General features: G+C 45.1%; 1 protein-coding gene across 3 annotated transcripts in view; it reads right to left on the bottom strand.

Annotated features, from left to right (window-relative positions):
• Window positions 1-27,666, bottom strand: part of Akap2 (A-kinase anchoring protein 2) — a 240,776-nt gene that overhangs the window by 169,864 nt on the left and 43,246 nt on the right. The window lies entirely within an intron of this gene.

Below are 27,666 nucleotides of genomic sequence, written 5' to 3'. Positions count from 1 at the left end.
AGGTCACCTTGAACTCCAAAGCCCTCTCCAATATCCAACAGACATCAGGCTACGGCACGGCCTCATCATCAAGTCTCCCTCAAATCGCACTCTGCTTTGCGGTTGGCTGGCTCATCCCTGCCTGCCTGAGTTTGCCTCCTCTCTCATTTGGAGAATTCATCCTTTAGTTAAGTATGAGCCTATCTCTGAATGTAATGAACGTTTAATAGGAACTTAATATCATCTTTAACTATCTTTATGTTTACAGTTCAGTAGTATTGACTATATTCATACTGTGGTGCAACTGTAGCCACGGCTCTCCCCTGGAACTTTCCCTCATTCCAAGCAGAAAATCTGTTCCCATTAAACACTCACTTCCCAGTCTTCCCTTCCTTGTCCTTGGTAAGTTCTCTCCTACTTTCTGTCTCCACGACTTTTACCAGTGTGGGAAACACACATATGTAGAATAAGACAACATTTGCCTCTTTCCTGCCTGGATCACTTAATTGGCATAATTTGGGGATGTCCGTGTGCAGTATACCTCGGGATTTCATTCCTTTCCATAGCTGAATAATATTTCCCTGCATGGACATATCATATTTCATTGTAGCTATCTGCTGATAGATAACTGAGGGGTTTCCTCATATTACGACTATTTGGAAGACGACTGCAATGAATAATATACAAGTGATCTATTCAAATCCCTGCTTTCAATTATTTTTATTATTGTTGTTTTGAGAGAGGGTCTCCTGTAGCTTCGCTAGCATTCAAGAAATTCCCTCCTCCTAGACATGTGGGTCCCAGCTGGTTAGATCTCAGTTTTCAAGAGAAGATAAAATATGAGAATGATTGGCTCCTGGCACAAAGGGAAACCAAACCAAACCAAGATCCTTGTGTGAGTCAGCTCGGCATGTCTGTGGTCAGCCCTTGAACTTGCAGGCTGTTACTTATTCGCAGAGGGACAATCTGACCATCCACAGCCTGGCCTCCAGCTACTGCCTTAGGTCCTACCCTATGAGACTAATGAAGATGGTCCAAGCTTCCTTCCTTCCTCCTGCCTTGGAAGGTCCTCCCATGAATGTGCCACCACACCCCACTTAAAATATTCTAAGCACCATAATGTAGGTGTTGTTTTATCAGATGGCTTAAAATTGATCATCTGAGGGCATCCCACTGTATAATGCACCGTTTTAGATTTTACTTCATTCTCGAATCCCAAACCTACAACTTCTCTTTCCTATGAGAGCTGAGAAAGTCAGAAAGGACCTGGGCTGTGTCGGCCTACCCCAGGGGCTTCCAGGTGTTCTTCCCAGTACCAGACACACAGCAGACTTACCTTAAGAAGCTTAAGAAATCAGTATCATCACAACAAGTAGCATAATATGTAATAAATGCCTCAGATTGGCCCAGGCACCAACTAAATTGCGAACTCTGGGAGAGGCCCTCATCATTACTGTTTTTTCAAAAAGTCTCCCAAACTCTGCTACATCAAAGGCAAGAAGCCAAAAGCAAAACCATAGAACTCCAGGGCACGGTGCTTCCTGAGAATTCTCCAACTCCCTACGGTGTTTACCTCACCTGCAGATGGTGCTGAGCTCTGAGTGTGGCTTATCTCCTCTAAGACGCTCCCTGGGAGCTGCGGGCCACTCTAGTGGAACTGGAGGTGGGGCCTTTAAGTTGTGATTATTAGTGTGAAGAGGAATCAAGTCTTTTCTCAAAGCAGTGAGTTCTTGCTCTCCGGGGACTGTGTTAGTTACAGACGCGGGGATGTTAACCAGGGAGAAGGTGCTCATCCAGTGTGTCCCTGTGAATTCACCTGCTTGCCCTTTTACCTTTCACCATGGTAATGGCAGTTAGTACTGGTAGCTACGGACTTTCCAGTTTCTCGATCGGAAGCTAAATAAATTTCTGTACTTCATAAATTATCCAGTCTCGGGTATTTTGTTGCAGCCACAGAAAATGACTAAGGAGAGATGGGATCTCAGGCAGAAAACGGGCTCATCTGATAGAAAAGAGAAAGGTGAAGGGTGGTTGTGGGGGAGGGGTTGAGGGGAGGAACTGGAAGGGAGGGCGATAAGAAGCAAGAAGTCCCGTGGGTGCTGCTTTTTCTACTCAGCTTCCCTTATTACCTTGTGATCAGCCAGGTTACAGTTCACACTAAGTCCTGTCTCGTCAAGAATTCTCTGAGCTGGCACTGGGGAGAAGGCACCCTGAAGCTGAAGGTGGGCATGCTTTACCACAAAACCATGAGCCCACCAGACGCCCCACAGGCTTGCAGTCTGCTCTGCTCCCCTTTCCTCGGCTCCCTGCAAACCCACATCTGCCACCCATTTTCTCCAAGAATCACAGCAGGAGACAATCAGATCAGATCTGCAGCTAAAAACACTGCGCACACCCAGGCCGGCTCTGGCTGAACAGATGCTACTGCTCTTTGGTGAAGCAGTCCGGATCTTGCCGCAGAGTCTGAACGTACGTGTGGCTGGCGTGCTCGACTTTAAGCAAGGGTCTGTGGGGCTGACAGGCACCTGGCTCAGCAGAGAGAACATGAAGTCACCCTAAGCGTGCTAGGACCTTGGTTGTCCCTTCTCTTCTTGTCGCTTTGAGCATGTCATTTCATGTGTCTCACTCCGATCTTTGAAATGAGGAACTGTGGTTTTACTTTTTAAAAATCCATACAGGGGAGGCAGTGTCACCCCGGATTGGGGGGGGGGGTGCTGGCAGTATGGAACACTGACATACATGCCAAGAGAACAGCTGCCGTTTTGATTCTCTTTCTTTTTGTCTGATCTTGGAAGACAAAAAGTAATAATTATGACCATATTGTCTACTGCACTTTTTCTTTCCTCTCTCTCTCTCTCTCTCTCTCTCTCTCTCTCTCTCTCTCTCTCACACACACACACACACACACACACACACACACACACACCAGAGCTGTTTTCAGTTGATTTCACCGACTAGTAGTCATCTGGAAATTAATGACTTTCATTTAATTTTATTTTGAATTACCTTTATGGATCGTGATAGCTATTTAAGGGAGTGCACTAAAGTTCAGTCTTGAGTAAGTTTATATGGGCCAAAATATTAAACAATTCCACACACGCTGGTAGGTGCGCAAGGACAAAATAATTGACTCAATGCTCTAAAGTCCTGAGTTGTGGGGGTACTGGGTAGGGGAGTGCCAGCTCTCTGAGATGGGGCTATTACTTAGCATTTCAGGAAAAGCAAAATTGTCTTGTTCCCTGTGTGATATTAATTTAGGCAGTTCATACAGACTGCAGAATTGTCCTCACCTTGAGGTTGTCCTGAGCCTGACTGAAGGACCCTGACCTGAAAAGAACAGATAGGCCAGTGGGGTTGATGAAATGGTTCGGCAGGTAAAGGCGTCTGCTGCCAAAGTCTAAGGATCAGAATTCAATCCCCAAGACCCAAGGGGGAGAAGGAGCGCACTGACTCCACAAGCTGCGCACTGACTCCACCTCCCAATAAATAAACATAATAAAAACTTCCAAAAATTGGAGCAGGCATCTGGAATGCATGTTTTCAGTATCCTGTAAAACGGTCATGAAAAAGAAAACTGGAAATATTGTCATCACTTTTACATTTGACCAGCCTTTGGTTAAAATCTTGCAGGCAAAGGTTGTTGCCTCACCGTTCTTCAAGCTGCCCGTCTTTGATGCTCATTCTTGTTGCCAGTAAGACAAGGAAGTGAGCATTAACGAATGTCATTGCCCTGCAAGTACCAAACCTAAGAAACCCAATCAAGGAGTACAAATTAAAAGCAGAGGAACAGTTACATCTGAACTTCAAGGCAGAATACCTTTGAATCGGACTTCTAACAAGCAGATGTTGACATCGCCTTGTTTCTCTCTGGTGAGGAAGGGTTGCAGAGACACCTCCCAGCCTACAGGGGGCGCTGTTACTGCCAAACATTTCCTCGAGTGTTTAAAGGTTCAAATAACTGGAGTCACTTTGTCTTTTCTGGAAAGAATAACCCCGGCTTTCCCGGTCTTTCTGCACCCAGTTTCATGGTCATCCTTACCCCACTTCTGTGACAAGAGAGCCTTCAGAACAGGTTTGAAATGGGAGGTTGAACGCAGAACTTGTCTCCTGGAACTCCTGATCAACGTTTTGCACTGCTATGTGGGTAGAGTACTTAGTATGTCCCTAACAGTGATAATGTCAGCCTCACGGGGTTGGTGGATTAAAGAAAATCCTACCCTCCCAAGGGGGATGCCCCCTCCCCATCAACCTTGAGGGTGCTGAACTGGATTCCTTGCCAGAGTTCTGCTATTTTCCCTCGTTGGGAACGTCCTAGAGCTGTAGGCTACATATTATAATGTACTGTCCTGGCTGTAGTCCAAATCTACAAGTTTCACTTTATAATTTGTTGTTGTTTGTTTTGAGACAAGGTTTCTCTGTGTAGAACTCTTTGTCCCGGAACTTACTCTTAGACCAGACCCGCCTCCAACTCACAGAGATCTGTCAGCCTCTGCCTCCCAAATGCTGGGATTAAAGATGCATGCCACCACTGCCCAACTGACATTATAATATTTTTTCCATCAAGGAAATAACGTAAAGAAAGCCCTGCTGTGGGTTGCAGAAATGGCTCAGCAGTTAAGAGCAGTGGCTGCTCTTCCACATGACCTGGGTTCAGTTCCCAGCACCCACACGACAGCTCACACCTCTCTGTAACTCCAGTTCCAGAGGATCTGACACCCTCACACAGACATACATGCAGGCAAAACACAAAATAAGATTAAACAAATAAATAGATAAATAAAAAGAAAGCCCCACCACCTACAACATAGGATGACTCAGACAACACACGGGGTCTCCAAACACTTGGGCTGAATGCTTAGATACACAGGAGCCAAGTAGTTACAGCGTCTCTAGCACTTTTGAGAAGGAGAAGATGTCTTTGCATTTCCTCCGCTTTGTATTGGTTGAAATTCTTACCAGCTCCAATCCAGTAATTGGATAGCCTACAAGGTGCCTTTTATAGTTCCCTCTTTCATGACTTTCCAAGCATAAAGACATTCACCCAAATCCACCTTGAAATCCAAAAGAATAGGCATCCTCAATTAATTTAATCTACTTAATGTCCTATTTAATGTCAGTTTTCTGTGACACTTCCGTAAGGGTGTCACATGCTTTTTTTTTTTTTTATTCTTTCACGCCACAATTTAATTTTTCTGTATTGAGTACCCAGTATGTGACAGGTCCTGTCCTAGCCCCAAAGAGGAGGAAATACAAATCAATAGGCTGATTGGGCCAAAAGCCTGCTTTGTGAATTAGTTCATTAAAATCCAGCCACACTCTCTCGTTCGTATGTCGGGTAGAGCTGAGGGAAGCAATTTTGACAAGGACCACTGGGCTCACAAAGCCAAAACATATTTCCTATCTGCTAATGTATAGAAAAATTTGTCAGTCCTGTTCTGGGTAAAGTAGATGGATAGGGAGAACAGGAGAGATAAGTAGTGTGTGTCTTTGGGAGTGTCCGGGTAGGGAGCACACTGAACAAAGACTATTCACTTAACGTCAAGGGAAGCCCGAGTTTACCCAAGAGATAACCGTCTGAGCCACTGCTGGGACTTGCAAGAAAAATGCAAAAGCAACCCCCACAAGACAGGTGTGGAAAGAGATGTGTAAAAAGAAGCCAGAGAGAGATTGGCTCGGTTAGTGTGGAAACCAGCTGGAACCGGCAGGCTACAAGGGGCCCCCAAATACACGGATCAGAATCACTGCAAACATCCTTTAGATTGAGGATTAACAGTTGCCTCTAGGAATCGATGCTCTGTAGAAGGATCGGGCTTTCCTATCATTCCTGGGCACACCCAGGTGACTCTGGAACAATCCACAGTATGTGGGCTATCGGATTCATCTTAGGTTGTAGGGAGTGACTGGAGGACGCCTCCAATGGGGTCAAGCCCGAAGTCCATTTAGAGCAAGTGAGAAGCGGAAAGAATTAGGGAGCAGACACGGAGAGGTGGGTGCGGTGAAAAGGCAGTTTATTGTCTATTAACACTGTACAGAGGAACAGAGAGAAGCTACACGTACAGCATTGATGTCGCTGGCAGTGATTATTATCATTTTTTTTTTTCTGAAGTTGGTTTTTGTTGTTTTGTTTTCATCCAGAGGATACAGAACAGTCAAAGTACACTTCGGGTTACAGAGCACAGCAGCTAAGCCCGGCAAGTCTATTTCAGAGTAAGCACAACAGACTCCCAGCCCCCCCACCCACCGACCAACCACGAATGGATGTATATACAGACGCGTCACACGCCCCACCCCACCCCCGACTGAGCGGGTAAAGCTGAAAATCTCGTCAACAACCTACATTCAACTGAAAAGCTGCATCAGACACAACATTTTCTGGAACCCTTGTTAAGATTTTTTGTCTCTCCTAAGCCAGGAGTTTGAAAGGAAGAAAGAATGTTCCAGAATCCTGCAAAGGACAGAACTCTTCTTCCCACTTGTCAGAATAGGATATCGTGGAAATCAGTGGAGCTACGTGCAGAACGGTACAGATCAGACAGGGCCTGGGGACCTCTCACCTCTTTGTCACTGCAAACCCTAGCGATGTTGCCCTGCCCACCCAGTCTGGAAGCCAGGAGGTTTCCTTGGTAACAAGAGTATTTGGCTTTCTGGCTTTCCCTCAGCACCAGGCAGCACCTTCAGGCAATTGCATAGTTCTTTTTGCAACTGTCTCCATGGCAGTGAGGCTCACACTTAGGCTTGAGCTGGGCTTGTTTTTTTTTTGGGGGGGGGGCAGGATGTGGATTCTGGTGATGAAGATTTTAAAATTATTTGCCCCGGAACTATAGGGGTTATTTTTATTGAAATAGAAAGAGATGTTTATGACCTTGCCTTGCTGGGAAAAGGATCCTGGACTCTTGGGGCAGGGAAGGATGCTGTCTGGGAAGGGGGTCAGTCAGGAAAGGTGGGAAGACTCTCTCTGAGGTTTGACCTGCTCTGTCATCTGGTTACAGGAACAGGCATGGATGAAGTATCAGCTAAAACACACTGTGACAAATGGGGACTCTTAAACTTAGCATAAAATTGGGCAAAAGAGTCAAGAACTCTACAAACTCACAGTCCCATCTATGGACAAAGAGAAAATTCTTTCTGGCTTCTACAGATCTCTGTAATGCAACCTCAGCAATGGATACAAGGCCTGTGAGGGGAGTTGGATGTTTCTATTTCTATAGAGACCATAGATCAAGCACAGCCAACCTGCAGATCATACCCTGCAAGCATCCCAGATAATGAATGCCTGAAATGTTTCATATGACATCATCATGTTACAGTGTTAAAAGGTTGGACATCCCTACCAGTGTAGATGGTTATATCCAGTTCATCATCTCATGCATCTGATACCATCTATGTAAATGCACCGTAGGGAACGGTCCCTTCACCATAAATGCAACAATCACTTCTTGAGTGTGTAAAAGAACTGGACTCGGGTCACTGCTAGGTTTTTCTTGCATAGAGAAACCTCATCTTCTTCCCAATGGCAGTTATGTATTATTAAAGGTGTGGTCCAAAGGGCCAGAAACTAACACAACCTAATGGACCAAGCCCAGAAAGCTCAGACTTACAGCACACATCTGTTGGAAACCTTGGATTTCATGCCGAGGCTGAGTCACAAGATCTGAGTTAGTGCTATCGAATTCACCAGAAAGAAACCATAAGGGAACGGAGAAAGAACTCAGTCAGTCAAGGGGGTTTTCAAACTCAAGCTCCAGGATACATATAGATTCCACTATAAAAATATTATTCTCTAAAAAAATACATAAATGTAAATATTCCATTTCTACAGTGACTCCTTACCCCCACCTATATCGTGCTACTCCTTTGAGACTACGGTAAATACATACCCTCAGGGGGGCCCCCACACAAGTCTATCTTGCTTGCCCTTTCAAGCCAGTCCAATTGTGCTTCCAACTGTGCTCCTGGACCCAGAGCCTAAGAAGGCCCCTGACAGCGGGTAGTCTAGGGAGAGAGTTGGTGTAAGAGGCTTGGGCCCCCCACGACCTGCCCCTGGAATGTCAGAGTGATCCTGCAGGCTCAGATGGGAACCAGAAACACTCAGTTAGGAGAAGGGGAGGGACAAGGCCCAGGCTCTGCCTCTGTTAACCCCTCTGGGACCACACCTTCAGGTTCTGTCTGAAGCTCCTGTAATGAAATTCACAGCTCTGGGCTGGAGTGGGGAAGAGAATGTTGTGTGCGTACAGCTTTGGAGTACAACCGTTGATGTCTGTTTGTTTTTTTAAACGGGACAGAAGAGGAGAACACAAACAGCAGTGCTAAGGCATATATCCAATGGCACATTAGAACGCTTTTTTTGTCATTCATTGTGTGGACATCACAAGGCAGATACAGTCTGTAAACATATATGCTGTACAGTACATTAACCATACATGGAAAGGAAAAGAAAGTCACCCTGTATGTCTTTTCTTTCTGGGATTCTGTTCTTTCAAGTCAAAGGAGTTGCCGGGGGGGTCTAGGGAGAATTTTAGGGTTGGTGAGACAGATGCTTTTCTTTAGACTTAAAAAAAAAATGCAGTGACTTGCAGAAAACAAAAAAACAAAACAAACAAAATGACTAACACCCTAGGTGAGCATTCAGGGGAAGGAGGGGAAGAAGTGACCATTCACGCATCAGCCTGTAGAAACTTAGAAACCGTCACAGAAGATACAAAAGTCCTCAACAGCAGGAGATAGTTTGCTCTCCTGCTTAGTAAGAGGAAGCAGTGAAAAAAAATCATTGTTATTATTGTTACTATCATCAGTATGATTACTACAAAAGTTAAGGCTGTCCAGATGCTGTCTCAGATGCAGAAAGTCTGTGGTCCCTCAATTATGTTTTCACATAGAGAGCGAGGTTTCTGTGTGGCAGTTCTGACCCTCTGATGCTAGACTGGAAGGGAATCAGAGGTCTCTGAAGTTGTAAAAATGAAGCTGGGGGACTTCCCCGGGGGATCACCAGTGAAATTTTCCTTTAAATATTTCAGGATGTAATCTTTATACCCCTCTGCATCCAAACAAGCACCATGTGGGGTTTTAGTGAAGTGGGATTTGACAAGTTTGCTGAAGCCATGAGAAACCACACTCTTCTAAGGAGGGATTTTAGTTTTTCCTCACAAGATACAAGTAGGCCTTCCTGGTAAGTACTAAGAAGTGCTGGGCTATGAAAGTGAACTGCCAGCAAAAACCTAAGATGCGATTTTTCTCATTGTTTTGAGCTGTTTTCTATGTACCCACAGCGTCAAAGCCCCTGCGGTGTTTACTAACCCAGTAGAACAATGGATGCTTCCACAGTCTGTCCAAATCAATACACCTCGATTAACAGACCATGGCATTTTCAAATAATTGCATATTTATAAAGTTTTGAAACCTACTTCCTTAAAATGCTTGGAATTTATGGATTCAGTTATAAATGTAAGTATTACAAAAATGCAATATGAAACTGTTCACCTTGGAATGGCCTAAACTGTAAGCTGACATTGCTGGAGATGGGGGTGCTTTTACCAGGGAAGGGCACGCCAGTGAGTTAAACCCTCCAGTGGGACAGCCACAAACAGAGGTGGCTCACTGCCTAGGTTTTAAGTGAGGACAATGCCAACAAAATGTGTCCTCACTGTGTGTTCTGCCTATTTTCCTCTATGTTTTAAACGGACAGGGTCAGTGTTCATTAAGAAGGAAGGGCCAAGGCAAGTACTTTGACATTTCACCTCAATCAGCTGCCTCATTCTGTCCTTTGCTTTTCTGATGACCACTGATTCTGGCATTAAGTAATTCATAGCTTTCAGGAATGTTCTGTGGTTCCTAAAAAAAGACACTTCTTCAGGAAGTGAAGGAGTTTGCCTCCAGAGTTTTGTCCCAGAGATGATACCGTATCCCTGGGAAGCTCTCTATCTACGCATTTCCCTTCTTGTAAAGCCTCAATACAGAAGGGAATTTTTGGCCCTTTCCTGGACACTGCCGATGATAAGTGGAATCACCGGATACCAGCCAACTATCTGAGAAGCAATTTGTTTTTTTGTTGTTACATAAGGAAAATGATACACTTGTGTGTAAAAGTTTAAAAAAGAATGCCCTAAGAAAAAGATGTCAAGAACATTCAAGTTATGAGGATTCTTTAGATATATATGTAGGGCCAGACTTGGCCATCACAAAGGGTCTAATTAAATACCATTAAAATAAAAATAAACAATACCCCTTTCCTCCTTTTTGTTTCTTTTATTTAAAAGGGAACTGATTAAATAATATATATACACATATATATTATACACACATATATGTGTTTCTGTACATTTTTGTCTTTTTTTATTGTTTTGTTTTTGAGGCAGGGTCTCACTATGTAACCCTGGTTAGCCTGAACTTAATCTATAGATCAGGCTGACCCCAGACTCACAGGGATCTCCTGCCTCTGCCTCTCTAATGCTGGGATGAAAGGTGTGCTCCACTAGGTTGGGTGGAAATGAGTTATATTTTTATGAACAGCCTAACTAACATTGGCTCAAAACGAGATTGTGGTTTGGCAATATCATCATGGATTCTTTACTCTGGTTATGCGACCACACAACCACGTACTTTGCTTCTAGAAGGGACAATACCACAGGTGGGAGGGGGGGACAGACAGACAGACAGTCACTGTCAATAGTCATGGCAGTGGCAGAGTCACGATTACAATCCTGTTTAACAGTTTCGTCATCAAGGCCATAACTTGATGCTGTAGATGGGCTGCTCGAGGATTTGCTAAGCCTGAATCCCCCAGAGAGACTGGAATAGTATGCAAACATCCGCCACATTCAAACATACTTTCATTTATTGTAGCCACAAATAATTTTAATGAGGGCACTATGTCTTATTTCAATTAAATGATATTTTTTTTAAACAACAAAATGTTAGAGCAAATCCTAACTCACAGTTTGCCAGTCACTTGCTCATACTAATAATGACCAACAGATGATGGCAGACTATCCTTGGTCCTTGAGATCTTATGAAGAGTGGGAGGTACAGACTGCTGTCTTCATAGAGAAGTAGTTTTCTTACAAAGTTCCAAAGATCAAGCTCTGCCATCCACTCCCTCACTGTGCTTCTGAAACCTCACATTGAGCAGTCCAAATCCCCAGGAAAGCAAACGAGATAGGCAGAGGAAACCTTTAGATCGTAAATTTCCCAAATGAATTCTTAAAATGGCAGATTGTCTGAAGCCACGGGGACTAGTCTCTCCTGTTGTGGAAATGGGTTTGTCCACATGGCGGTTTAGTCCAGGCTTGTGTGCTATTTAAGGAGGAAAAGGGCTGTGGCCCCGGAGCCAGGCTTCCAGACCACAGAGTCGCTGCATTCTATGGCAGCTGTGCTCGCGAAGCCCAGACCTAGTGACAATTCTTCAGTTTCCTCAGGGAAACAGTGGAGGGGACAATCTGAAAAACTTAGTTCATTCCTTTGCTCTTCCTTTTTAATTTTTCTTGTTTACATATTAAAGATTTGACTTATGTGCTCAGTAAAAATGAAATGACTTGAGGAAAAAAAGATTAAAAATGTCATTTCTCTTTAATCGTAATAAATATAACTTTAAACCAAGAAATGGACAAAATTACAGATTTGTCCTCCGAGAAGCTAAATGAAACAAATGTAGTTGGTTCTGTACTGCGATTCCCCAGGCTTCCTTAGAATTTTTTCTGAGCTATTTTTCAGATATGTTGAGACTTGATGTGGGAGATCAAGTGTATGGTTCTTGAGGCTATATTCCGTGGGAACATGTATGATTCTGGTATTGATTTGTGACGATATTATGAATGTCTGGGTAAATAAAGTTATCTCTAAAATCAATGAACACACCGCCATTTCATTTTATTCCTGGACTACGGTTCTTTTTCTAAATTCCTTCCCTTTGGTGTCATTAAACATGTGGGTGTCCAGGTTGGAGCGATGCTAACAATGTGTTTCAAGGGTTGTTCATCATGTTTTAGGTTAAAAAAAATTCCTTGATACTTTAGAATTCTCAGATATTGAAGAAACAAAACTTTAAGAAACCTAGAAATTTGCCACTCAGTCAGCCATGTGGAAGAATTTAAGATCTTTCTTCCTCTTTCAACATTTTTGACATTGAAAAACCTCTGTTGTTTTATTTTATTTTATTTTATTTTATTTTATTTTTTTGTTGTTGAGATAGAGTTTCTCTGCATAGCCCTAACTGCCCTGGAACTCACTCTGTGGACCAGGCTGGCCTTGAACTTACAGAGATCCTCTTCATGTGCCACCACTGCTTGGACTTTTTTTTTTTTCAAAGAGTGGAGAAAACTACACATTGAAGTTACCCCAAGCATTCTCTTACCCACGGGGACATAACGAAGTAATTTTTAAAAAGCACAGATGCGAGACTAATCAGCTGGGCCGGGGAGACGAACCGCTAATGCGTACAGCACCATCCTGGATACGGTAGGGGTGTAATGGCAGCCCCCATTGGTCAGAAAGACTGTTTTAAGAAATATGGTCACTGCAGAGAGACTTCTCAAAATGATCCCCTCTTTGAAAATAGATGAATTCAATCAGAAAATATCCATGAAAAAAAAACCAATATAAAACTTTACATTTTGGGGAGTATGGAAACAGGGCTTATGGATTGGTAAGCACTACAGATGCTGAAAACCATGGTGGCCTGAGGTCCTTAGAAAAACCTGTACAAAGGGTTTTTGTACACTGGGCAAGCCACAGGAAGAGAAAGAGCTGCTGACTGGCAGGGGAGAATTCAGTCCCTACACTTTAGCAGGGACAGGTGCTGGGCTGGGTTCTTTGCTTTTGAGTCAACTTCGCTTCAGTTTTAACAGAAGGGAAAGCACAACACTGTAGTCTGGAAGCTTCTGTAAGGCAGCAAAGAAAACGTGTCATCCTAGAACAGCCAGATGAAGGTAGGTCCCGCTTTTGGCTACGCTAGCAACCGGCTAGAGCCCACCGCATTTTGCTATACAAGATATAAAAACAAAGATCCACACGGCAAAAGAGGCAGGTGAGAGGCAGTGTGTGTGTGTGTGTGTGTGTGTGTGTGTGTGTGTGTGTGTGTGTGTGTGTGTCTATGTTAGAGGAGCACACGCCAAAACGAAAACCCCCGGTGCCAACGGGTTTGAGTCCACTCAAGTCAATTAAGGCTATTATAAACCAGTCGCCGTGAAGAGTCCACTCCAACCGAGCAGTACCGCACTGATTCACTCTTGAAGACACAAGGAAAGACTTAGAGGAGAAAGTAAGTTCTTGGGGAGGAAAAAAAAATGAAGCACACACATGCACGTTGTTTCCCAAGTGAGAAGGAAAGATGTGAGTAAGAGATCAAAGCAAATCCAACTGTGGAGGCAAGGCAGGTGTTTGCTTCCAGTTCACAGAATCGCAGTTAGTGGTACAGTGAGCTCTATTTAAGAGGTGGAGAGTAGAGAGGCTGCCCGGAAGAAAGGGAAGGAGAAAGAAGTGGTCACATGACAACACAGCATTGACAGCGCTTTTTCTTTTGGGTACCTGGGGCTGGTTCTGTGGCCAGGCTCTCTTCCTTGCCTTCTGGGGATGAGGGTTCTGTGGTATCCGACGTGGGCCTCCCGGACACCAGCTCGGCCGCGTTCCCATCGATGGTGGACACGTCCGTCACTGTCTTCTCTCTTAGCGATTTCTCGTCGTCTTCATCGATCAAGACTAATTCGGCCTTGATGGTTTCGTCGTAGCCTAGCACCTTTTTGGTCTCCTCTTCGTCTTCGATGTTTTGGTAGCCCATAAAAATCATGGTGACGGGTTGATCCAGGTTTGCCTCTGGCCCTTCCGTGCTGGTGGGCTGAACCTGCTGCCCGGGGTTTCCCGAAGCGGGGTCTTTCCTGGATTTCTGTACCATTTCTAACTTGGCTTCTTTGCAGAGCATGTGTTCCTTGGGATGGCCCAGGCTCCCATCCGCAACAACAGTCCTTTCCGACATGTGTCCCCTGAAGCTTGATTGTCCAGCCTTCTGAATGAGTTCTTCCACATCCTTTGCGCTTAATTTGTGGACTCCGTTTTCTACCACGGTGCCTCCTGAGTGCACCTCATACACTACTTTGGTACCATCATCATAGACTTTGACTCCTCTCTGATGGACCCCCTCTGGGCCAATGGTGGATGCAGAGAGAATCTTGGTCTCTCCTGTCTGTTTGTCTGTCTCCACATTAATTTCCATGGCGTATATAGCTTGAATGAAAACAAGAGAAAGGAAGTGCATGTTACAACAAAAAAAGAAGCCAGTGAATGGTTAATTGCCAAACAGACAGAAAAAAAAAAAGTGATGTGTGCCCTTTCTATTGTAACCACCAAGCATCCCGAGTGTTAGCATGAGGCGTGCAGTGTGGACAGAGGCAGCTGTGTATTCTTCACACAGAAGCTTAATGCCCTGGGAAGACAGAGGCATAGAGTCACCGCATCTCAATGAACTCTTTAGGAGAACAGTTAAAGTAAGGAACTTCAGGTCTAACAGGACAGGATAATGGGAAGGCCAGCAACATGCATGTGCTTGTGACTGAGCTCTGCCTAGGCTTAGAGACAGCTTCAAAGATGCGCCTACCTTCCAGAAGCTTACAGTCATTTCCCCAACTCTTTCATCAAATATATGCTTATATTTTTCTCTACATTTTCTCGAACCTGTTAATGGAGGAGATGCCAAGTGTTTTGCAGGCGGGGCACAGCTGTCCCCCTCTACAGTACGGTCAGCTATTCTGCAGAAACTGAAAGAGTCGGAAAGCATTGGTACGGTGAGCTCTAAGAGGAAATCCAGTCGTTATCTGACCTCCAGCTGGAGTGTAAAGTTACCATCAGGCAACACTTGGGTGGATTCTTTGTAGGACAGAAAGCACCCTTCGAATGGCTCAGCGACCACAGCACCATACAGAAGTCACAGAGTGATTATCAAGGATGATTTTCAAATCACATGTGATGGAGCACATCTGTGCCACTTAGCAAAACTTCTAAAACGGAGCCAATGAAAGGACAGGCTGTCATGATGCTTGTAACACAGGAATTGAGGATGATGCTCCAAAAGGCCCTCTGTCCTCTCTCTCCTCACTCTCTCCTCCTCCTTCTCCCTCCATCCCTCCCCCCTCCTCTCTCTGTCTCTTTCTCTCTCTCTCTGTCTCTCTTTTTGACTTTTTGAGACAGGGTTTCTCTGTGTAACAGCTCTGGCTGTCCTGGAACTCACTCTGTAGACCAGGCTGGCCTCGAGCTCACAGAGATCCACCTGCCTCTGCCTCTCTAATGCTGGGATTAAAGGTTCTGTCCACTCCTCTCTGAAAAGTGCTAAGGCTCATGATTCTGTCCCATTCTCTGTTCCGCTCAGGATAGTGCCTGATGCTCACCACTGTGAGACTCTCCTCTCCCTTTGCCTAGGCTGAGGAGGAGTGGTACCCAAGGCACCAGATTCTCCAACCATCTCACATCCCAGTGCTGGGTGGTATTCCTAAGTAGTGCGCTCCCTTGTCCTGCAGCCTCTTGGGACACCCAACATTTGTGTTCATCCCCTCAGAGACTCCCTGTGAGGCACATGTTGTGAATGGAATGAGGTAGCAGGTCCACAGAGTCACCTGATTGCAGGCACCCTTCACCCAGATGGTACCCAGACACGCTGGGCTCAGCAGCCAAGAAACCATCACACCTTCTCTTAACTCTTCCCTCATCTTGGTGTGAGGTGACACTAGTACCACACTTAGGCGTTTAGTCTTTATGTCAGAATCCTTGAACCATGTCTGATCTACACTTTCTAATCTCTCTAATCCAGTCACTGAGAGGATCTGCTTCAGGGCTTCCCATCCATTTCCTCATCCCTATCTCTTCCCAGCAGGCCCCAGTCCAGACCACTCTGTTCAGCCCAACAGCCATGTTTCAGGTTTCAGTGACTTCTGCTTCCCTACTCAAGTCCCAAGGACTATATAGACAGAAGGGCAAAGGCAGACTGGGGCCAGTTTTGTACGGCCAGGAGGAAGAATGGTTTTCTATACTTTTTAGAGGTTGTGTAAAAAGGAAAAAAAAACGTCATTTGGGAGGTAGAGACAGGAGGATTAGGAATTCAAGATCACTCTCCACTGTCTTGGGACTAGCATGGGCTACCTGAACTCTGTCTCAAAAAGAAAAAAAAGGAGAGAAGGAAGGAAGGAGACAGAAGGAAGAGGAAGGGTAAGAGGAAGAGAAGAGAGAAGGGGAGGGAAGAGAGGGATAGAAGGGGAATGGAGAGAGGAGGGGTGAAAGAGTGGAGGGAGGGGAGGAGGGAGGAGTGGAGATGCAGGGAGGGGAGGGAGGAGAGAGGAAATACCAGAGGGAGGATTGCTAACAGGGACTATGTGGATCACAGTCTGAAATGTTTACCAATAGGCCATTTATTTCAGAAGTCTGCTGAGCCTGTAGCCACGCTCCACCTGTCTGAGTTTTTCTTCTCAGAAACGTTATTCTTGCCTGTGTGGGGGAAACATCAACTCCCTGGCTCAGCATCCAGCTCCTGTCAGAATTGTCCCCATCCTTCCTTCCTCCTCATCTCACGGTCTGTCTTGCTTTCCACACACGCTGACCACCGTAGCCCTCACATTACGTTCAGAACACTGCCCAGACTACCCTAAGCCTGTGGTCCTTCTGCCTAACCTGCTTTTCCCAGTTCTCCTCCGATAATCTCCTAGAGCCTCACATACCTGCTCGTCAGTGCCCGAACCCCTGTCCTTTTCTAATTATCTACCAGCTGGTAAGAAGAGCCTAGTTGTTTTTTTCAGCTGTCAAATCCTCTCTCTCCTTTCCTCTCACATCAAACCAAATCCTGTATCTAAGTAGTTCCTGATTTTAAGATTCCCACCTGCAAAATCCTTTGCACTTTCTACACGTCCACATACACAGCCATCAATGTCAAGATCAACTGCCCCTTCTCCCAAATGCTTTCTTTGAACCTCCCATCTCTAAGTCACCCCGTTCTTCTTAAGACTCCTGGACACTTTCTAAACTCTTATGAGACACTGGACAATTTCTACCCAGTAGTGTGATTGTATAGTCCAGAGTGGCTCTGAGCCCCAAATCTCCCCCATGTGCTCAGACTGTAGTGTGCACCACCACTAGTATTTGTAGGGATGATTTATCAGGTTCATGGAAATTTTCTTTAGTTCCTTGCCTATCATCTTTGTGTGATCTTCCACCGCCAGCTACTACTCCAGAACCTTTTCTACAGAAGGAACCTGATATACACATTGAACAAGTAAATGGTACTAAATGGTCTTCACCACTCACCAATATTTTGTATAATAAAACACCAAAGAAAGGTTCACAATTAATGCTTGCCACAGTTTAAGAAATCAGCAATAATATTGTTCCAGCCACCTGCATGCTAAGATACAGTCTGTTCAAGGTGAACACTGAGCTAACCATTCAGAAGGAAAACCCAGTGACTTCTTTTCACGACATCCATGTTGAACATTTGGCTGCTTGGCACATAGAAAATGATTTTTTTCAAGTGATACTATGGGAAGCCAACCATTATTTGTGACAGGGGTACACGGGTTCACACACAAAGACTGTGATATAAAAATGATATTTATCTCGGTGATTTCCTGATTTTCCATACAGCACGTGATCAGAAAAAGAAAATGGTTATTTATGATTGTATATGAACTCCAAAGCTTGTTTTTTTTAAAAAAAATATTACAATTAAAGTAAGAATTCATATTCGGATTAAGATATATTTTACCACTATTAACATAATGATTGACGGTGGTAGGTAGAATATTGAATTATCTCCCAAACTTCCAACAACATGTGAGCAATATGATATATTAACCTGTCACCAGTACAGAGCATGGAGCAAAATATTTCTATGTTGTGACAGGATACAGACAATTAACACGGGGATGTTTCGAGCTGTCCATCTCTCTGCCCAGAAAACCCACCTAGTTGGTCCATCATTGCTCCTTCCCCATCATTGCTCCTTCCCCATCACTCTGCACCCAGCCTCCTTTCACCTCTGCCTGCTCCTAGAACTAGAGGGTGGCGGGGGTGGGATGAGGATGGGGTGAGGGTGAGCAGTTCTCCTCTGGAAAGGTGATGTGGGCCCACGGCAGAAGGAAGAAAGAATTCAGTGGGAGAGAAGGTGAGGTGCAGAGAGGTGGGGTACAGAGAGGTGGTGATGAGGCTGGAGTAGTGGGGAGAGAGAAAAGCAGATGATGGAACCCAGAGCTCCTGCTAAGTGGAGGAGGGACTTAGGAGACAGTAGGAGAGCCAACCTCGAATGCCTTTGTCAAAATCCCTGTGATGCTCAAGCTGGCTTCAAGTTCACTTTCCAGCCTCACCCTCGGGGGTACTGAAATTACAGGCAGGGACCACCACACTGGCCTCTGGATTCCTTTTTATTTCTTGTGTGTCATTTTAAATGTTATTAAATGTGACACGACATGGAGACAGAACCACATGTAAACAGAGTTCCATTAGGGGTGTATGTATATGCATATTTATAAGTAGATATTGTATACGCTCAGTTCAGTGTTTCTAGAATTGAGCACAGAATACTTTAAGAGTATCTTCTGACTTAGGTTTGTGTTATAAAATACAATATTATACAAATACTTTATTCTTCTAGGTGAAAAGGAAGCTTCAAAAGGAAGCACAGAGATTTTTTTCTTTCTTTCTTTTTTTAGTGGTTCACTGGGGATGTGGTCTCTATTTCTCTCTGCATTTACTCTTCCTTGGTAAAGGAAGGAACTCCGAGAATCTCGGAGCTGACCAAAGACAATCAAAGGCAATACTTAGTCCGCCTGGATGGTAACATGGAAATGCCAGTTAAATGCCCAGCAAGCTACGCAGGAGGGAAGAACGCTTACCTTGGTGTTTGTAATGAGGGAGATTCCTATTTTGCTTGTGTTCTTAAACAGTCACACACCAAACTGAATGACAGCAGCAATGAGCCAGCAGGATGCAATCACTTCAGTTTTAGCCCCATTTTCCCTGTTTCTGCCAGTGTTGGGACTGAACCCAAGGCCTACGCATGTGCTCCATCGCTGGGTTACAGGTTCAACCCCAGTTTTTGTTTTTGGTTTTTTTTTTTTGAGACAGGGTCTTGCTGTGCAGCCCATTTTGCCTCAAACTTGCCATCCTTCTTCCTCAACCTCTTGAGCCATGGGGGGGTTATTCGTGACTTTTGGGGGATTTTTTTTTTGTTTTGTTTTGGTTGGCTTGTTTATGAGAGGAGTAACTGTTCTAGGGCACCCAGGATTAAACTAAGCTTTTTGCACGTGAGGCAAATGTTCTACCGTTCAGCTATGCCTGCAGCTGTCATTTGATGACATAGTCTCATACAGTCTAGACTGTCCTCAAACTCACCATGGGGTCCAGAATGACCTTGAACTCTCGAACCTTCTGCATGGACCTCCCGAATGCTGGGGTGACACAGTCTTACTCACTTGCCCAGGCGAGCCTTGAACTCTCAATCAATCTTTCTGCCTCAACCTCTCCAGTCTTGGGATGGCAGGCTTGTGCCATCATGCCTGAGAGCATTTTGTTTTCAGTGCATACAATTTTAAAACACGCTGTGCCAAGAGGTTTATAGCCAAAGTCTTTCCCCTCCAGCATGCCTTCACCTCTCGCCTCACGAAGGACCTCCAGTTGGCCTGACAGTCCTTAGGCCTCCCCACATGGAGGGCTTCTGCAGTCTGCGCAGAGTTGAGACTCAAAGGAGGGGAAACGAGAAAAGAGCTTTCGTGGCCAGGAACCCCTCCAGGACTGTGCGGGAGCCCCGTGGACATGAGATGGAGCTGGCGAAAGGCTTTCCACGGTTTCCAGAAAAAGGACCTGGTGGGTGAGGGACATGAGGTTCAAGACCACTTAACGAAAGCCGCCTTGAGAGGCTGCTTAGAATCGGGAAGCACACTTTTAGTGCGAGAGATACCCAGCTGTTGATTTCCAAACCTTGTACATTGGCATGAGCAGGAATGGGGCACGTGGAACATTTGTGTGTCTTCCACTAGTTCAGCAAGACAGCTGGGCAGTGTGTCAATTTTACTGATAATGATTAAGGGTCAACATGACTTGATTTTCTAAAGGAACACAAACGAGGGCCTATTTTGGTACTTTGATTTGGAGCTTTAGTTCTTGTCCCCGACCCCGAAAAGACAGAAACCTTTGTGATGGCCCAGGGCTTTGGGCAGCCTGGAGAGACGGGTATGAGCAGTGGATAATACTTAGTGCTGGGATTAAGGGAGGGTACCACTACTCTCAGCCTCCATTTCTACCTCTTGACATGAATTCTCTCACACACCCCATCTAAGGACTGACCAACCCTTCAGTAAGATCATACTTCATGTCCTTTTAAGAAAAGAATAGAAAGTTTCTTGCCACAAATTGCCAGGATCCATCAGCACCAAATCTGTAGCAATAGATAGGAAGACATGAATTTTTAACATCTATTCCCCAGTTGATCTGTAGTAACAGGTAGGAAGACGTGACTTTTCAACATCTATTCCCCAGCTGACCTTGGACACACACCCTGGCACACTTGGAAGAGTCCCCAGCAAGACTGCTAGTGAATCTTCGTATAAGAACTATAAGCTTCAGGTTCCAGCTTAATCCTCCTCTGGATCTCCAGGGATGGGGACCTGCTTTGGGTGTGGCCAAATGCCACTTGCAGCCCCACCAGGCTTCAGAATTCTTGTAAAAACTAAGTGTAAGGAAGTGTTGAGAGATGTCTCCTAGACATTGAAATTTAGTCCATGGATATGCCACCTAGGTCGACGATTAGCTTTTAATTTTGCCTTATATTAAAATAAGGAGGGACTTTTGGTTTCAAAAAAATATTCAGGTTGACCTATATAAGGTTCATTCTGGTCTAAAAGCCCACAATGATTTTGTTTTATTAACTATGTTATTATGAGACTCGTTTTAAATGTGAGTTTACCTCGAGTAGATAAACCAAAACCCAGTGTTCATAGTTGAGTCCACCTGTACTGCCACTAACTGTGGCTCAGGGCTACTTGTTCCTTCCTCCACCCTCACCCACCTTGCTGAGCAGAGCAAAAAGGTTGGTGGGGAGATCTGCTGTTCGCATCCCCGTACTCTCGTCTCTGGGGCACATCTCTGAGTGTGGCTCTTCACATTCTACCTTCACAAATACGGAGTCTGTATAGCGGCCCACTGTCAGAAACACTAGCAAGAAGCACACATTCTTTAATTGTCTGATCACCCCTAAATATCCTCCAATAACTAAAAACTCCAGAAAAGTGAAGACTTAGGGGTACATATTCATATTTATAGGAAGAGCTTGATCCTCAAAGGATTCTTGCGAGAGGTTCATAAGCTTTGAAAACCCTTCCTACCCAGCCTCAAGCACAGCCCCTTCAGAATCTACAATATCAGTGAGGGAAATCAAAAACCCCAGAGACACAGTACATACAATACAGATTCACCTTAAGAGCAGAGCGAGGTACAGTGACCACAGATACTAGAAGAACATGTCCCCTTCCCACCAAAGCTGGAGAGACAGTGTCCTGTGGTTTCTTTACATCTCCCTCCTACTAGACCTCAGATACCTATGGGGCCAGGGCCTGCCTTGTGTGGCCATTGTCTGTGCCGCATCACCTGAGAGCTGGCTAGGAAGAGTCTCTCTGTGTGAGGACACCAAGGCACCTATCTTGCAAACCAAGCTCAGAAGAGCACAAGGCCCCGGACAGTCCTGGAGTCAAAGCCAAAGGGTTTGGGGACTTACCAGCCTCTCTGCAGGCCCCTTCCTGCCCTGGTGATGGATCCGCTGTGGGTGACCAGACTGGCAGGCCAGGGAGCTGAGAGGAAGCCGAGCTGACTGTATTTGGGAACAGAAAACAGGGAATACAACAGGCACAGTGTTGGGAGGCCCAGCACTAGTTCACTGCCCAGACAGCAGCTTGCTTGCCCTACATAATGGACAAGGCGATCAGCGTCAACAAGGCCGAGCGAGCGCTAGCTCAGCAGCTGGAAGTATGCAGAGTAGCTGAGGCAGGAGGGGTCCTGGTCAGAGAGCTCAAGTCCCAAGGGTGTCTGTATATGGGAAGAGTCATCAGAAAGTTCCAGAACCTAGGACAATGAGTCCAGATGGTGGAAAGAAGCAAAGGCATGATGAAGTCGGTACCACTGAGCCAACACGGGATATCCACTGAGATGTGCAAAGAACAGTGTGTCCCCCTTCTTACCACACTGAGTTACTCTTTGTTCCCTCTGCAATGCTGAGGCTGAATCCAGGGCCTTGTTACATGCTAGACAAGTCTGATACACTGACACTGTCCGGCAGAGAAAAGTAACAGTGGCTACTGCTGTGTTCCCTGCCCTACTGGGTGCCTTTATCCCTCTGAAACTACCAAAAGGAATCCCCATCCTTTAAAGACAGACTCTGTCCCCTACTGCCAAAACCTAGTTTTCAGAAAATCTGAATTTACCTCTGAACTATGTATACATATTTACATATACACACATATACATACATACATACAATTTTAATTAATTAATTATATTTTAAGACAAGGTTTCTCTGTATAATCTTGGCTGTCCTGGAACTTGCTTTGTAGACCAAGCTGTCCTCAAACTCAGAGATCCACCCGCCTCCACCTCCTGAGTGCTGGGATATGTGCGCCACCACTGCCCAGTTCTTATTTCTTTCCTTTTTAAAAATATATTTTCTTTATTTATTTTTATGTACATTGGTGTTTTGCCTGCATGCATGTCTGCGTGCTGGGATCAGAGCCCCTAGAACTGGAGTTACAGACAGATGCGAGCTGCCATGTGGGTGCTGGGAATTGCGGGTTCTCTGGAAGAGCAGTTAGTGCTCTTAATCCCTCTTTTTTCTTTTTTTTTCTTTTTTAAATATTTAAATGAAAGTGAAGGTTGTCCTTCCCTCCTTGGAACATGCTCTGTAGACCAGACTGGCCTCGAACTCACAGAGATTGCCTGCCTCAACTTCCTGAGTGCTGAGACTAAAAGCATGTGCCACCAATGTCCAGTGAAAGATTTTTATTTTTTAAAAAATCAGTTACTGTGCTCCTACTATAGAATAACAGAATCAGACTCATTTGCAGCCAGTAGATACTAAGTACACTATGTGGGACTATGGCTAGTATATATTGTCTTCTTTTGGCAAAAATTAAATGCACAAATTATTTTTGGAAATTATGAAAACAATATCACATACATGGCTGTTTATAGTCTTGGTTTAGATCATTTCTTTAGAATTCACTGCCTGATGATCCCCAAACAATAAACATAAATGCCTGTAAGGGTTTGCTCTGACTTTCCCCCTTGCTTTTTTTCCCAGATTGTTAGCACTATCATTTTTTTTCTCTCTCTCTCTAATACTTTATGCCCTCCCAAGTCTAGCATCTGTTCCCGTGTGCCTCTAGGCTCACCCCTGTGCACTCTGTGCACTCCGCTCTATGTGTGACTTCCTACACATCCTAAGCGCTACCCCTCCTCCCCATCACTCCCGGGATGAAGCTCTATGCCTTCCAGGTTAAGAACATCTCTGTTTTTACTACAGTACGGTACTTCCGTATTCTAGTCTAAATACATTTCCTGTGATTCCTAACTGTCTTTCCTGTCCTATTGGACTAGGAAACTCAATGAAAACAGAGACTGTTCTCTGCTCATCATGACCTCCCTGGGTCTTAGGCCAGCACCAAGTATGTACACAATGTATATTATTAAGGAAGTTAAATCAGCTCATTTGTAGTATAGATATAAAGATCACTCATGGTGAAATCTAGAACTAAAGCAAAGCTGAATGCCAGGTCATAGTGGAAGGAAATTTCTGCCTGAGTTGAAAAGCAATCCATTCTGAAGATTTTTAAAATGATGTTATTTCCAAAGCATAATTTCTTCACATGTAAGAAAGAGTGACAAATATATTTGATATGTATTTAGCTTAGTCAATCCACTGTTTATTGACAAAAAGGAGACTATACATAATCTATATTAAATCAATATAAAGTTTTAGAAACAGAGATTTGTAGTTTCTGTAGTCCCCGATTGTATTAACAAACCATAAATGCAAGGCAAGCGGGGAAAAGGTCAAGTGTGTTCTCTGAACTGGAAACAGAGCTTTCGGAGATACTTTCATTCAGAAGGCCACTGTTTACACACACGAGAGCAAACTCCAGAATTCGTCCCATAATTTGCTGCTTCAGGCTGAGGTTTCAAATAACATGGCCAAGTGAACTCACTGCTGGCTCAGCAAAGTGTGTGTCACTGGGCTAAGGAGGGAGACCATCAGCCGCACTTGGATAAACACCTTGACGAGCCCACTTAGGAGGCAAAACCTGAAGGGGATGAACACTGACTGGTATGCCAAGGTTAAGGCAAGGAAAGTCGTGGAGCCAGACAAAAAGAATTGGGAGTCTCCCAGAGAGAAACAGGAAAGCAAAGAAGGAAGTTGCTAGGCAGCTGGGCTCTGTGCGATGCTACTTCTTTTTGTGCGTCGTGGTTAAGTCCCAGGAACTTGGAACAATAATCACTCAGTAGTAGTGGCATGGGACGACCCGCTGTGTCCTCAACATGCCCCCACCAGAATCTGTGTAGCTATTCATCTGCAGTTTCTCTTCTATTCTGTCCTGTGACCTACTGCCCACAGTTTACTCAGGACCTGGGACGGAAGCCCTAGCTCCTCCCACTTTGGGCCCCCATCAGCCCTTTACCTGTTTCATATCTTACACCTGCTCTAACGCAAAAAAAAAGTATATGTGCGTTTTGAGTTGTATAGTCGTGTGTGTTTGTGGGTGCACATGCATGCACCCACAGAGGCTGGAAGAGGCCAGGAGGTGTCTCCTCTACCACTTTCTATTTATTCCTTTGAGGCAAGGTCTCTCCACGAACCTGGGGGCTTGCATTTTCTCAGCTAGCAAAGCCCAGCAGTCTTTTTGTTTCTATCACCCCTTGGAGATGAGGTCACAGGGATGCCTGACTTACTATGCTGGGGCTGGGGTCTGGAATTTAGTCCTCATGATTGCCGAGCCTGTGTTCTTAGCCACTGAGTCATCTCTCTAGTTCTGTGCCCTGTTTACACCTATTATGTTGCCTTAGTTCTGGCAGATCTTTTTTCTTACTCCCCCGCCCTTTTTAGCCTTTACACTGGAAAGATCTATAAACAGACACTGGACTAGGATCAGTTTTACTCCATGGCAACCGGGCCATGCACACTGACTCACATATGAGTCCGAACACTGCAGGATGTACTGATAATGAACCATCGTGTTCTTAGGGCAAAGGTGGACTTTCTCTAAGACAATGGATTTATTTTTCCACATCAACCACGTGGGATAAAAACACAGGACACAATAAAGATAAGGCGTCTTAGGCCTGTCATCCCAACATCTGGGATGTTAAGCGGGAGGACAGTGATGAGTTCAAGCCAGCCTGGGCTACATACCAAGTTGCAAGCCAGCCCAAGAAGAACAACAAAACCCCAGACAGAATATGGTAGTGCACACCTGTAATCTCAGGATTCGGGAGGCAGAGGCAGGAGGATTGCCGCAAGTTTGAGGTCAGCCACTGTGTGTAGAATTCGAGCCCAGCCAGGGCTAGTCCAAGGCTGTCCCAAACAATCCCCCAAGCCAAACAAAACAAGGAACACGACATAAGCACGAGGTGAGAAGACGCTAGACTGGAGCAAGGTTCGCATTTTCTTCTCTTTCCCCAGCTGCACAGGCTCCAGATCCCGGGCAGGAAAGACAGATCTGAAACTCCTTTTGCTACAGGAAGGAAGTCAGCTGGGAAGCGGTTATGAAGCTGCCTGGAGGGGAATGCCTAAAGACGGGTCTGGATTTGAGCCGGGGGCTGCCTAGCCATACCAACGTTGAATATTTTTCTCTAACTTTGAGCTTCTATTACTCCGGAACTCGGAGACTGCTGCTGTCTCCCTGCTCTCACTGTGGGGGAGGTATGGGAGGATGTGTGCCCCAGGCAAGCACAAGGCAGGGCCAGCGACAGCAGCAGCTCGACATTCGTCAGTCTGGAGGGGCTAGGAGCCTTTTGACAACAGCAGTTCATGAAAAGATGACAGAGCTATCAGGTACTAGAACAACTAAGGAGAGGGACGATGACTAGACCAGCCTTGCAGACCTTCTGAGTTTCACCAAAGACTTCCATACACCTCTGGAATGGGAGGGACCTCCACAAGTATGACCTTTTGCATTCAAATGAAATGGAGGTTTAAGCCGTTAAATAGACCAAGTAAGACCTCAGAGATTGAGCACACACGTGTCTAGCACATTCTATGCTAAGCATAGTGTTGCTAAGGTGAACATTTTAGCAGCTGGAAGCAAACGCCACTTACAGACACGAGAGTGAGCTTCTGAAAGAGCCTGTAGCTCAGGGTTTATGTCTTATCGTACTCCAGGAGGTTGTTCCAGGGCAGATGTGAATGGGTGACGGAAGTACCCTTGTCTAATGTGCGCCAGATGCAGGCCCAATGACCACAACTCTCAGAGGGCTGGGGGCTACATGACTTCTGCTAGGAGATAAGGGATAGAGAGGGAGATGTCAGAGGGAGACCAGAGTAGCCTCCTCAATGTGTCCTTAAGTGCAAACCTTAGGTCAGGTGTGGTGGTGCACACTTTTAATCCCAGCACTCAGAAGGCAGAGGAAGGTAGGTCCCTGTGAGTTGGAGGCCAGCCTGGTCTACAGAGTAAGCTCCAGTCAGGACTAGATAGAAAGATCCCGTCTTAAAACAAAACAAAACAAAACACACCTCCCCCATAAAGAAAAAAAAAACAAAAGAAGAAGAGGAAGAAGGAAAGGAGGAGGAGGAAGAGGAGGAGAAGGAAGGAAGTACTAAACCGTATTTGTTACATAGCCAGGAGGTCTGTGAAAACACAGCACACAGAATAGCAAATGGCCTTTAGCTATTAACTAGTGTCCTTTTTCTATTAACACCAGGGGTCTCTTTTTCTCTCTGCTGTCAGAGAGCACATCACATAAGGGGAAGAAATTAAGAGCGCATCTTCTTTCCAGTCTAGCTAAAGCACTGTAGTCGTTATGAAGAACACGTGTAGCTATAACTGGAGGTGCAGCCCCACTGAGAACTCTTGAATCAAGTCTTAATAGGCAACAAAATATCGAGATTTCCCAATCATGGTTTGGCTCCAGGACACCATAGACTGGCACAGGACAGGAATCTAAGATCAGCATCCAACAGCAAGACTGGGATAGGCCCAGGACGTACACGATCCTTTGTTTTGGCCAAGGCTTCACATTAGATATATACTGTAGATATATACTATGCTGGCTACCTTAACTGTCAAATTGCCATAATCTAGAATCAGCTGGGAAAACTGTCTCAAAGAGGGGTTTTTCTGGATTGGATTAGCCTATAGGCATATCTGTGGGGAATTGCCTTAAGTTTTTTAAGATTTATTTTATTTTTTAAATATAAGTGTTTTGCCTGTATGTATCATGTGTATCACATCCATGTCTGGTGCCCTCAGAATGCAGAAGAGGATATTGGATCCCCTGGAACTGGAGGGCACATTGTGGGTGTTGGGAACTGAACCTGGGTCATTTGCAAGAGCAACAAGTACTCTTGGATGCGGATCAGTCTCTCCAGCCCCTTGAGAGACTGTCTCATGTTAACTGGTACGGGAAGACCTGAACATTGTGGGTGGTGCCATCTCCCACGTAGGGGATCCTGGACTGTGTCAATGAAGA

This window comes from Microtus ochrogaster, linkage group LG5 (genome assembly GCF_000317375.1).
Source record: "Microtus ochrogaster isolate Prairie Vole_2 linkage group LG5, MicOch1.0, whole genome shotgun sequence".
Classification (NCBI taxonomy): Eukaryota; Metazoa; Chordata; class Mammalia; order Rodentia; family Cricetidae; genus Microtus; species Microtus ochrogaster.
The sequence above is the reverse complement of the archived record's forward strand: the minus strand, read 5'-3'. Positions and strand labels throughout refer to the sequence as shown.